This window comes from Microcebus murinus, chromosome X (genome assembly GCF_040939455.1).
Source record: "Microcebus murinus isolate Inina chromosome X, M.murinus_Inina_mat1.0, whole genome shotgun sequence".
NCBI classification, from domain to species: domain Eukaryota; kingdom Metazoa; phylum Chordata; class Mammalia; order Primates; family Cheirogaleidae; genus Microcebus; species Microcebus murinus.
In genome coordinates this window covers 41,055,376-41,061,181 of record NC_134136.1, presented here as the reverse complement: position 1 = coordinate 41,061,181, position 5,806 = coordinate 41,055,376, and the positions used below count along the sequence as shown (strand labels likewise).

General features: G+C 36.2%; 1 pseudogene; it reads right to left on the bottom strand.

Annotated features, from left to right (window-relative positions):
• Positions 1-444: 444 nt before the first annotated feature.
• LOC105863764 (progestin and adipoQ receptor family member 3 pseudogene) lies at positions 445-1,296 on the bottom strand (annotated as a pseudogene).
• Positions 1,297-5,806: the final 4,510 nt, after the last annotated feature.

Sequence of the window (5,806 nt, the reverse complement as noted above, 5' to 3'; positions counted from 1 at the left end):
GAAAAGAGAACCTAAAAGCTAAAGAAAATAATATAGTAAGTGCCAGTTTCTTACTTGAAGGCTAGTGATTATTCAAAATCACCATTCTACCTTGTATTACAACTGCCTGGATTAGGCACTTAAACTCGATGATTTACTGAAAATATCTATTAATCACACAGGATGACTCCACTTTCTAATGGAGATAAGCCCTTCCTAAGGAAATTAAGCTGGTGTTCAGTAAAACAAATCCTATTTCTACATTACTTTCACATTCACTCTGTTGTTGTTTCTTGATCATCAATTTTCACTTTCTGTACAAGCAGCAAATTAGTAGTATTAAGGGTCTTGTAAAGCAGTAAATAGCATAAGATCCCCAAATACATTTTTTCCAGTTTTAGAAAGCATCACTCATGATATATTAAACATGAAGAAAAAGGAGAAAAACAGTTGGGAACCTTAGAATTAGTGGGGTACACAACTCCCTGTCATATATTGCTTCGCGACTGCCTTCGCTGGGCGGTACCTGGGCTCACAGGTGAGAGGCGTGGGCGGGGCGGGGCTTCTGTGCCGGTACTGCATGACGTACACCGTGGGCTGGTGCCACCAGTACAACATCTTCACCACCAGGACATGCCAGACCTGGTGGCTGGACCCGAGGTAGTTCAGTTGTACTGGAAAATACCGTTCCGGGACGGTAGAACAGGAAAGCGAGGAGGACAATCATATACATTGTAACCACACGCGGTGCGAAGCCTTGCAGGATGGGAACACGGACCCCGCTGTTGAGCCACACCCAGTGCAGGGTGGGGATGTAGCCCGACACGGAGCAGAAGATGGCGGAGCGCGGCCGCTGCCACTGTTGCGTGAGGTAGCTGGGGTGGATCTGCGTGAAGAACACGGCCAGGATGGTGGGCAGCACGGTGATCAGGTACACCTGGCGCCAGTAATTATTACAGTAAAATGCATAAAGTACACCCGAGACATAACAGTCCAGTATTCTGATGGAAATTCCTGCGTAATCTAATCCATCCATCTTCGACACGTTTTTTTCTGACCGATGGCAGAAAAAAAGATGATAGCCCACAGAGCACAGCAGACAGACCATCTCATTAGATAAAATAAACAAACTCTTGATGCAGAGGCGCCAGGGCAGGTAGGCCCGGTAGCCGTCAGCAGGTACAGGTTGTCCTTGAGTGACACAGGGATTTGCTCGTAGGTGTAGAGGCGGATACTGCGCTGCACCAGTACCCGCCAGTACTGGTAACTGCCCAGCTCCATGTAGTGCGCGCTCTTCAGCAGTTTCTGGTGCGTCATCCTGCCGGCCGTCGCCCGCCCGGGAGCCGGTCTGAACCGGCTCCCCAGGTAAGGGGCTTCGCTGCCCCAACCCCCTTCCCGGGAGCCCGCAGTTGCCGTGCAACGCCGCCACTTAAGTGAAAAATCCTTTATAAAACTCTAAAACATCCTTCAAATTTTAGTTTTTAATATTGTTACTATTATTTTAAAACAATGAAAATGAACTCTTCCTTTAATTAAAAATCTTTACCAGTAGCATGCCACACTGCATATAATCTCTAACTCTTAACTTTGTTGTTTATCTTCTATACTTTACATTATTTTTAAATATCAAGAATTAATCAAATGTATTTATGTTTTAAAATCAACTTCTATTCTTGCTCATTTCTCTAACATATATTCAGTTTATTTCTTTAGTATTATTCACTATTTAGTTTTTAATTAACTGTTTTTATATGTCTTTCAGTGAAGGGTTAGCTAGTAGCCTTTCCAAGTCCTGATTGGTGTGAAAATATATTGTAAACCCCACAATTAATTTCAGGTGCAGTGTTATTTTTCCATCAGCATTTTAAGGATACTATGCCACTATCTATTATTACTGATCTATTGTTCTACATGTCAAGTTGGTGGTCAGAATGCTTTCTTTTCCTTTGTAGATGTCCTGCTTTTCTCTCTGGGATCTTTTTTGATTTTTCTCCATCAATATTTTAAAGTTTTTCTATGTGGCTTTATTTAGAGATTTTTCTTAGAATATGGGGTTCATTTTCAATTATGTGTTTCTTCAACTCTCTAAAGATATCTTTTTTTTTCCTTCTAATATTACATCTCCTCCAGTCTCTGACTATTCTCTACCTCAGGAATTCATAATAGACATACTTAGAATGACTCAATCAGTACTATTTTTATCTAACTTATTTACTCACTTTCATCTTTCAGATCCTTGTGCTATATTCTGGGTACATTCATCACTGTTATCTTCTAACTCAGCAATTTATTTTTGTATTAATAGTAATATATTAATTCTAGGACTTACTCTATTTGTTGAGATAATTTTTACCTTGGTGATTAAATACACACAGAGAGAAACACACAAAGAATATACTGAGAAAGAGCAAGAGAGAGAGTCAAAGTGAGAGAAGTTTTCTTTCCAGATTAGCTAATTAAATAATTTCATATGTCTTTGTTCTTGTTTAATACTTGATTTCCATAATTTCTATTTTTCTAGTTTTTCTTTTATCAATTATTTCTCTTAGTATGCTAAACATATTTGTTTTAAAGTCTTTGGACTTCCTGTTTTAGTTTTATCTGGAATGAAATAATCTTTTAATGGCTGATTTTTAATCTGCCTTTCTTAGTGTTACATAGTTTCATCTTTTTAAATCTAGGTTTTCAGATTAATCATGATTAATAACTCTCTTTCCTTTTCTTACTAAATCTCCTTACTGTCTTCCTGCCTAGTGGTCTTAAAATTGTCTCTACTTGGTGCTCTTAACCCAAGAGTATATATGGAGTACAGCTGATCCAATGACCAATTCAGCAGGTACTTTGGCTATGCCACTGATCATAAATTTATATCTGTGTCCACCTCTAGGTAGTTTTCAGAAATAACTTAATTCAACTTCTACCGATGAGTAGGGATAATCTTCCCCAGGCTTTGGTCATAGTGAGCCTGGATCTGGACTCATACCTTGGGTGGTATTTAATGGTAGGAAATGATCTCTCAGCTACCTCTGCCTTCATCTGGACCAGGAGATTAGCAACTGAATATGTTACACTTTGCTTTTTGCTTTCTATATTTCAGTGTTATTCCTAGTCCATAAACATATTTATCTGTATTTTATATTGTTTTACCTTTTTAGTATATTTCTTTTTCATTTCTATATTTTGGAGCAGACAGAACGCTTCTTAATTAGAAGTACCAGAGTATCTTTTTATGATGTTTGTATTTAATATCATTTAAAGATTTACATTTCTGATATGACAAAGATTAAATTATAAGGCATAGCTCAGGGGTCCTCAAACTTTTAAAACAGGGGTCCAGTTTACTGTCCCTCAGACCATTGGAGGGACGGACTATAGTTTAAAAAAAAACTATGAACAAATTCCTATGCACATATCTATTTTGAAATAAAAAAAACAAACGGGCAAAAACACCCAAATGTGGCCCTCGGGCCATAGTTTGAGGACAACTGACTCAGCTCATTATCAGCAACCCCTTCCACCAGCAGATGGTGAACTGCTAAAGAAAATTGCAGACCAGAGCCAATTACCTATCGATACATTAATAGTTGTAGGAAAATACATAAACCACAAAGAACTGCTTAGCATCTTGATATGTCTCTTCTATAAGGGGTCATAAAGAACTGGGAATAGTATGGAGAATTTTAGGATCTGGGCAAAAGACAATCAAAGGGGAGTAATTAAGGTGGCAAAGGAATTTCACAATTAGGCTAATAAGACCCAAGGATCTAGCTATTTAAACCTCTGTGAGGAACCCAAAATTCCCAAGGGTGTTAGATGATGTTAGCAAGCCCTAATCTAAAGCTTCTGCACCTTGATAATGAACTGTGGAACTGATTCGATACATATTCCTATTTAATATTTCATGCTGATGTTTTACCTTGGCTAAGACAGTTGCACTTTCTGTTCTTCATGTTCTATTTATAGAATACCAGGTTATTACTCACTATGAGATTCATAACATTAACTTGAGTGGTACCTAATAAAAGTGGTTATAAAATGCAGTCATCCATGAATGTTGATTTAGATCACCAGTAGTGACACTGCAACTCAGTACCAGAAACATATGTATGAAAATGCTTGCCAGTGCAAAGTAAATGGCCTTCTATTTCTTGTATATATAATAACAAAATCAAATTTACTCTACTGAATATAATTTTAGAATATACTTATAGATTGAATAGATACTTTAAAAGAATTTTGAATCAAACTATTCAAATCACCTACCATCAAATATAGAGATCTGAAAACACAATATTAATAACATAATAAACTCTCATGAATTGCCATTTTAAGCTTAGTCATACAAAATACTAGGAAGGGCAGAAAAACTTGTGACACTTTGAAAACTGTAAAAAAAATCTTCATCCATTCATCAAAAAAATCCATTATATATTATAAACATTATAAGGAAGACTGAGAACTCCCTTCTCTGGGGTATAAAATAATAATTAAGATGTCATTTCATTTCCCTTCCCAGGCTTCAAAAATTTCCCACCAGTTCCAACAATTTTAAGCTTACAATCAAAGTGTCTCTAAAATATTTTAAAACTAAAACAAAATAATTAAAATATGAATGAAGCACAATATGAATAATTTACCCTGATCAAGTGGGTTTAATCCCATACATACAAGAATGGCTCAACATATGCCAATGAATAAATGTGATTCACCATATAAACAGAAGCAAAAACAAAGATGATCATTTCAATAGATGCAGAAAAAGCATTCAATAAAATCCAGCACCCTTTCATAATAAAAACCCACAACAAATAAGGTATTGAAAGAAAAATATCTCAAAATAATAAAAGCCATATATGACAATTCCACAACCAACATCATGCTTAATAAGGAAAAGTTCCTAAGAACTGGAACAAGGCAAGAGTTTCCACTGTAATCTCTTCTATTCAACATCAGGGCAATCAGAGCAAGAGAAAAAAATAAAGGGCATTCAGATCAGGAAAGAAGATGTCAAACTATCTCTGTTTGCTGATGATATAATCTTTTATCTAGAAAACCCTAAAGACTGCACCAAAAGACTCCTGGAATTGATAAATAAATTGATCAAAGTTTCAGGATACAAAATCAGTATACACAAATCAGTGGCATTTCTATATACTAATAACAGTCAAACTGAGAGTCAAATTAAGGACTCAATACCATTCACAGTAGCTGCAAAGAAAATGAAATACCTCGTAGTATACCTAACCAAGGAGGTTAAAGACCTCTATAAAGAGAACCACAAAACACTGATGAAAGAAATTGCAGATGAAACAAACAAATGAAAAAACATTCCCTGCTCATGAATTGGTAGAATCAACATTGTTAAAATGTCCATATTACCCAAAGTGATTTACATATTCAATGCAATCCCCATCAAAATACCAGTGTCATACTTCATAGACTGAGAAAAAATAATGCTAAGCTTCATTTGGAACCAAAAAAGAGCCTGAATAGCCAAAGCAATCTTAAGTAAAAAGAACAAATATGCAGGTATCACATTACCTGACTTACAATTATATTACAAGAACATAGTAACCAAAACAGTATGGTACTAGTATAAAAGTAGAGGCATGGACCAATTAAACAGAATAGAGAAACCCAGAAATAAAACCATGTACCTATAACCAACTGATGCTTGGCAAAGCAGACAAAAACATATACCGGGAAAAGTAAGCCCTATTCAATGAATGGTGCTGGGAAAATTGCCACATGCAGAAAAATGAAACAGGATCCCTCTCTCTCAGCATATACAAAAATTAACTCAAGATGGATTAGAGACTTAAATGTG